This window comes from Oncorhynchus mykiss, chromosome 1 (assembly GCF_013265735.2).
Source record: "Oncorhynchus mykiss isolate Arlee chromosome 1, USDA_OmykA_1.1, whole genome shotgun sequence".
Lineage (NCBI taxonomy): Eukaryota > Metazoa > Chordata > Actinopteri > Salmoniformes > Salmonidae > Oncorhynchus > Oncorhynchus mykiss.
In genome coordinates this window covers 730,001-737,527 of record NC_048565.1, presented here as the reverse complement: position 1 = coordinate 737,527, position 7,527 = coordinate 730,001, and the positions used below count along the sequence as shown (strand labels likewise).

At 45.2% G+C, this 7,527-nt stretch overlaps 1 protein-coding gene across 1 annotated transcript in view; it reads left to right on the top strand.

The window, feature by feature from the left end:
• Positions 1-736: 736 nt before the first annotated feature.
• The window catches only part of LOC110520928 (protein Jade-3-like), a 34,266-nt gene continuing 27,475 nt past the window's right edge, over positions 737-7,527 (top strand). Inside the window, exon 1 of the mRNA XM_036977554.1 lies at positions 737-1,324. The gene's annotated coding sequence lies outside the window, so the exon portion shown is untranslated. The remainder of the gene's footprint in view (positions 1,325-7,527) is intronic.

Genomic DNA, 7,527 nt, shown 5'->3' with positions numbered 1-7,527 from the left:
CTACTTCCCACGCCGTTGCCGGACAGCAGTGCTTGTCAAACAGTAGAGAAAGTGTTGCCGTTCATGCCCTCCCCATTGAGTAGTAGATTGTATGTTTCAAGCTAACATCTAGATGGTTATCAATATTAGTTATTTCTTGTGTAGGCTGCTATCCTATTTTAAATAAAATCGCGTGAGAGAAAAAATTTGCCAAATTAGCTACCTCTAGCGACACGTTAGTGATACCACAGACAGAACAATGAGATAGACATTTTACCGGATGTAGAAATGTGAAGCATCCGCTTGGAGTTTTCCACTCACTACCAAATATGGGACAAGATAAATTTGGACCGATATTCTGCTAATATTCTCATCGATTAAACATTTGATCTCAAAACAGTTTTCTGATCACAAAACTATAATCTGTTACAAACAGAGTGGACAAAATTTTCTGTTGACTTTACCCTTTGGTCAAAGCTTTAAAAAAAAAATGCGTTGTTTAGAAGGTGTGCAAAGGCGAATTGAGTGCACATCAGAGTAGGCGTTCCCTAACTGAAATATGCAAATATTGGCTTAGAACGCACTCCCTACATCGTGCTTGGCTCTGCCCACTATGACTCATTAGTTCCCATTTTAAACGACGGGCTGTGGTCTATCTTGGTTCTCTTCTACAGATCATTGGTGGTATTCAGTAAGAGGAGCTTCATGTCGGCAGGCGGATACAACGCAGCCACAACTTTCGACAAACCCACTCTCCATTCTCTGGTAGCCATATTTGGATGCAGCTGCCCATACTTGGATAGGGTGGTACCACAGAAGAACAATGAGACATATATTTCACTGGATGGATAAACGTGAAGCGAGGAAGCCTAGTGGCCGGCAGTGGGAGAAAGTGGACTACTTTTTGTAGACTTTAGTCTTTGTCAAAGTTACGGGGGAAAAAATGCATTGTTTAGGAGTGCAAAGGCGAATTATTACACACGCGCACTCCACACAGTAGGCGTTCCCTAATGGAAATATGCAAATGTTGGTTAGAACGCGCCAATAGGATCTCGCTAGCTCGGGCTTGGCTCTGCCCACTATGACTCATTCGTTCCCGTTTGAAACGACGGGCTGTGGTCTATCTTGGTTCTCTTCTACAGATCTTTGTTGGTATTCAATAGGGCTGTTGTGTGTTAGTGAGGAGAGATTGCAGCTAGCCCTGGGAAATATTCAGTGTGGAAAGAAGAAATAATACAGGAACAAAACAAATAGTTTTACTAAGAGTGCCGTGTTTATATGTGAGGAATTTGGTGAAAGCATTCACGAATCGCAATAAGCTGCATAATTTACCGCGGATCCCAAGGTAAGGTCGCTGAACAATCTGCTTGTGTTGTGTCTCAATGTGACAAGGCATGCCCAGTATGTAGTCTAAAAGCCGGACTGTGGGGCCTGCTGCCTTCCTCTCTCTCACACAAGGACTTCAGCCTCGTATGTCGCTAAAATGACGAATGTGGTGCTCGGTCACATCCATACTGAAACCTGTTCACGTCTCAATTAATTTTTGTCCTTGGAAAAAATGTCTTCGCCCACTAAATGAAGTGATATTTTTATCATAGCAAACAGACCGAATGGTGGAGTTGTTTGATTTCAGACGCCACAGCGCTGTAATTCCCCAGCATGCAGCGAGGCTGGAGTTTGGCGCCAAGGCCGTCAGGATCTTGTCCCAGTCTACATGTGTGTTTTGTAATGGTGGACTATTGTTGCACATATGACCCACAGAGGAAACGCCACCACGAGGCAATATGCATGGTTTTATTAGCATTACTATGTTATTGAGTGACAGAGGTTGGGGGTAGTTATATCTAATTCAACGATTTAGGACGGAGTTGAGCAGCGACTAATGTGAGCGGACTGGGAGTTCCAATAGTACATACAATTTCACGTTTTTAGATATAAAAATACAAATTAAGCTATACGATTTAGCACCCAAATAATAACCCCACAATTACACACGATAATCTGTGTAATTGTGGGCTATCCTTCGGGTGCTGAAGAAACCAGTAGTTTTTAATAAATAAAAACCACATGACGTTGGAACTGCAGGTCGCCCACACTGTTCAACTGCAGCGTAAATACTTGTTTAATTAGGGTAGTTAAACATTGGAAATGTAGAGTAAAAATAATATTGTGATTGTCAAAGCAATACGACATATCATCAACTAAATATCCCGATATGTAACTATCCATTTCCTCCCCATCACTACATGTAATAGTAGCTAGTATTGTAAACTTTCGCATGTATAATGTAATCATTTTCCAATAATGTAGCCTAGTAAGTATACTGAATGTGTAACATAACGTTTATGCTCTTAATGTAATAATGAATCTCTGTTTGCCGACCTTGTACACTGAACACCTCCCTCTACATCTGTGGAGCTGTTGGAGCAGGAAAGAAACGAGTGGGTCTGCCTAAACACCTCTGTGTGTCTTATCTTACACCAGCATCAGACATTTTTACTGTGGAATTATCAAATCAAAGTTTATTTGTCACGTGCGCAGAATACAACAGGTGTAGTAGTCCTTACAGTGAAATGCTGAATACAACAGGTGTAGTAGACCTTACAGTGAAATGCTGAATACAACAGGTGTAGTAGACCTTACAGTGAAATGCTGAATACAACAGGTGTAGTAGACCTTACAGTGAAATGCTGAATACAACAGGTGTAGTAGACCTCACAGTGAAATGCTGAATACAACAGGTGTAGTAGACCTCACAGTGAAATGCTGAATACAACAGGTGTAGTAGACATTACAGTGAAATGCTGAATACAACAGGTGTAGTAGACCTCACAGTGAAATGCTGAATACAACAGGTGTAGTAGACCTCACAGTGAAATGCTGAATACAACAGGTGTAGTAGACCTTACAGTGAAATGCTGAATACAACAGGTGTAGTAGACCTTACAGTGAAATGCTGAATACAACAGGTGTAGTAGACCTTACAGTGAAATGCTGAATACAACAGGTGTAGTAGACCTTACAGTGAAATGCTGAATACAACAGGTGTAGTAGACCTCACAGTGAAATGCTGAATACAACAGGTGTAGTAGACCTCACAGTGAAATGCTGAATACAACAGGTGTAGTAGACCTCACAGTGAAATGCTTACTTACAGGCTCTAACCAATAGTGCGGGGAAAAAGGTGTGTGTGTGTAGGTAAGTAAAGAAATAAAACAACAGTAAAAAGACATTTGAAAATAAGAGTAGCAATGCTATATACAGACACCTGTTAGTCAGGCTGATTTGAGGTAGTATGTACATGTAGATATAGTTAAAGTGACGAATATATATATGATGAACAGAGAGTAGCAAAGGAAAGGTAGGCGGGAGGTGGGACACAATGCAGATAGCCCAGTTAGCCAATGTGCAGGAGCACTGGTTGGTCGGGCCATTTAGGAAGTATGTACATGAATGTATAGTTAAAGTGACTATGCATATATGATAAACAGAGAGTAGCAGCAGCGTAAAAGAGGGGTTGGGGGGGCACACAATGCAAATAGTCCGGGTAGCCATTTGGTTACCTGTTCAGGAGTCTTATGGCTTGGGGGTAAAAACTGTTGAGAAGCCTTTTTGTCCTAGACTTGGCATTCCGGTACCGCATGTGGTAGTAGAGAGAACAGTATATGACTGGGGTGGCTGGGGTCTTTGACAATTTTCAGGGCTTTCCTCTGACACCGCCTGGTATATAGGTCCTGGATGGTAGGAAGCTTGGCCCCAGTGATGTACTGGGCCGTATGCACTACCCTCTGTAGTGCCTTGCGGTCGGAGGCCGAGCAATTGCCGTACCAGGCAGTGATGCAACCGGTCAGGATGCTTTCGATGTTGCAGCTGTAGAACTTTTTGAGGATCTCAGGACCCATGCCAAATCTTTTTAGTTTCCTGAGGGGGAATAGGCTTTGTTGTGCCCTCTTCACGACTGTCTTGGTGTGTTTGGACCATTCTAGTTTGTTGTTGATGTGGACACCAAGGAATTTGAAGCTCTCAACCTGCTCCACTACAGCCCCGTTGATGAGAATGGGGACGTGCTCGGTGCTCCTTTTCCTGTAGTCCACAATCATCTCCTTAGTCTTGGTTACGTTGAGGGACGGGTTGTTATTCTGGCACAACCAAGGTCTCTGACCTCCTCCCTATAGGTACCCCTGGGGAGCCCCAGTGTTGAGGATCAGTGTGGCAGATGTGTTGCTACCTACCCTGACCACCTGGGGGCGGCCCGACAGGAAGTCCAGGATCCAGTAGCAGAGGGAGGTGTTTACTCCTGGGGTCCTTAGCTTATTGATGAGCTTTGAGAGCACTATGGTGTTGAACGCTGAGCTGTAGTCAATGAATAGCATTCTCCCATAGGTGTTCCTTTTGTCCAGGTGGGAAAGGGCAGTGTGGAGTGCAATAGAGAGCATCATCTGTGGATCTGTTTGGGCAGTATACAAATTGAAGTGGGTCTAGGGTTTCTGGGATAATGGTGTTGATGTGAGCCATTACTAGCCTTTCAAAGCACTTCATGGCTACGGACCTGAGTGCCACGGGTCTGTAGTCATTTAGGCAGGTTGCCTTTGTGTTTATGTGCACAGGGACTATGGTGGTCTGCTTGAAACATGTTGGTATGACCGACTCAATCAGGGACATGTTGAAAATGTCAGTGAAGACACCTGCCAGTTGGTCAGCACATGTCCTGGTAATACGTCTGGCACCGCAGCCTTGTGAATGTTGACCTGTTTATAGGTCTTACTCACGTCGGCTACGGAGAGCGTGATCACACAGTCGTCCGGAACAGCTGATGCTCTCATGAATGCCTCAGTGTTGCTTGCCTCAAAGCGAGCATAGAAGTGATTTAGCTCATCTGGTAGGCTCGTGTCACTGGGCAGCTCGCGGCTGTGCTTCCCTTTATAGTCTGTAATACTTTGCAAGCCCTGCCACATCTGACAAGCGTCGGAGCCGGTGTAGTATGATTCAATCTTAGCCCTGTATTGACGCTTTGCCTGTTTGATGATTCGTCACAGGGCATAGCGAGATTTCTTGTAAGCTTCTGGGTTAGAGTCCCACACCTTGAAAGCAGCAGCTCTACCCTTTAGCTCAGAGCGAATGTTGCCTGTAATCCATGGCTTCTGGTTGTGGTATGTACGTACAGTCACTGTGGGGACAACGTCCTCAATGAACTTATTGATAAAGCCATTAACTGATGTGGTGTACTCCTCAATGCCATCGGAAGAATCCCGGAACATGTTCCAGTCTGTGATAGCAAAACACTCCTGTAGTTTAGCATCTGCTTCATCTGACCACTTTTTTATAGACCGAGTCACTGGTGCTTCCTGCTTTAATTTTAGCTTGTAAGCAGGAATCAGGAGGATGGAATTATGGTCAGATTTACCAAATGGAGGGCGAGGGAGAGCTCTGTAATCATCTCTGTGTGTGGAGTACAGGTAATCTAGAAATATTTTCCCCCTGGTTGCACATTTAATATGTTGACAGAGATTTGGTAGAACTGATTTAAGTTTCCCTGCATTAAAGTCTGGCCACTAGGACGGCCGCCTCTGGGTGAGTGGTTTCCTGTTTGCTTATTTCCTTATACAGCTGACTGAGTGAGGTCTTAGTGCCAGCATCTGTCTGTGGTGGTAAATAAACAGCCACGAAAAGTATAGCTGAGAACTCTCTAGGCAAGTAGTGTGGCCTGCAATTCATCATAATATACTCTACTTCAGGCGAGCAAAATCTAGAGACTTCCTTAGATTTCGTGCACCAGCTGTTGTTTACAAATACGCACAGACCCCCCCCTCGTTTTACCGGAGTGTGCTGTTCTGTCCTGCCGGTGCAGCGTATATCCCACTAGCTGAATATCCATGTCATCATTCAGTCACGATTCTGTGAAACATAGGATATTACAGTTTTTGATGTCCCGTTGGTAGGATATTCGTGATCGTACCTCGTCTAGTTATTGTCCAATGATTGCACGTTGGCGAGTAATATTGACAATAACGGCAGCTTTCCTAGTTGCCTTCTGCGGGTCCGGACGAGGCATCCGGCTCTTCACCCTCTGTGTCGCTTCCTTTTGCAAATAATTGGGATGTCTGCCCTGTGGGGTGTTTGGAGAATATCGTTTGAGTCCTGCTTGCTGCTGCTGTTGTTGAAAAAAATCTTTGTCTAATCCGAGGTGAGTGATCGCTATCCAGAAGCTCTTTTCTTCCATAAGATACGGTTGCAGAAACATTATGTACAAAATAAGTTACAAATATCGCAAAATAAAAACGCATTATAATAGCACAATTGGTTAGGAGACCGTAAAATGGCGGCCATCTCCTCCGGCACCATTTTCAAGCTAGTGCTTGAGGATATTGATATGGCAAATAGTAGTAGTAGTAGCAGCAGCAGTAGTAGCAGCGGTAGTAGCAGCGGTAGTAGTAGTAGCAGCGGTAGTAGTAGTAGCAGCGGTAGTAGTAGTAGCGGTAGTAGTAGTAGCAGTGGTAGTAGCAGCGGTAGTAGTAGCAGCGGTAGTAGTAGTAGTAGCAGCGGTAGCAGTAGCAGCGGTAGTAGTAGTAGTAGCAGCGGTAGCAGTAGCAGCGGTAGTAGTAGTAGCAGCGGTAGTAGTAGCAGTAGCAGCGGTAGTAGTAGCAGCGGTAGTAGTAGTAGTAGCAGCGGTAGCAGTAGTAGCAGTGGTAGTAGCAGCGGTAGTAGTAGCAGCGGTAGTAGTAGTAGTAGCAGCGGTAGCAGTAGCAGCGGTAGTAGTAGTAGCAGCGGTAGTAGTAGCAGTAGCAGCGGTAGTAGTAGCAGCGGTAGTAGTAGTAGTAGCAGCGGTAGCAGTAGTAGCAGTGGTAGTAGCAGCGGTAGTAGTAGCAGCGGTAGTAGTAGTAGTAGCAGCGGTAGCAGTAGCAGCGGTAGCAGTAGCAGCGGTAGTAGTAGTAGCAGCGGTAGTAGTAGCAGTAGCAGCGGTAGTAGTAGCAGTAGCAGCGGTAGTAGTAGTAGCAGCGGTAGTAGTAGTAGCAGTAGCAGCGGTAGTAGTAGTAGCAGTAGCAGCGGTAGTAGTAGTAGCAGCGGTAGTAGTAGTAGCAGTGGCAGTAGCGGTAGTGGCAGCGGTAGTAGTAGTAGTAGTAGTAGCAGCGGTAGTAGTAGTAGCAGCGGTAGTAGTAGTAGCAGCGGTAGTAGTAGTAGCAGCGGTAGTAGTAGCAGTAGCAGCGGTAGTAGTAGTAGCAGTAGCAGCGGTAGTAGTAGTAGCAGCGGTAGTAGTAGTAGTAGTAGTAGTAGTAGTAGTAGTAGTAGTAGTAGTAGCAGCGGTAGTAGTAGTAGCAGCGGTAGTAGTAGCAGTAGTAGCAGTAGCAGTAGCAGCGGTAGTAGTAGCAGCGGTAGTAGTAGCAGTAGCAGCGGTAGTAGCAGTGGTAGTAGCGGTAGTAGTAGTAGCGGTAGTAGCAGCAGCGGTAGTAGCAGTAGTGGTAGCAGCAGTAGTAGTAGCAGCGGTAGTAGTAGTAGTAGCAGCGGTAGTAGTAGCAGTAGCAGCGGTAGTAGTCGCAGCGGTGGTAGTAG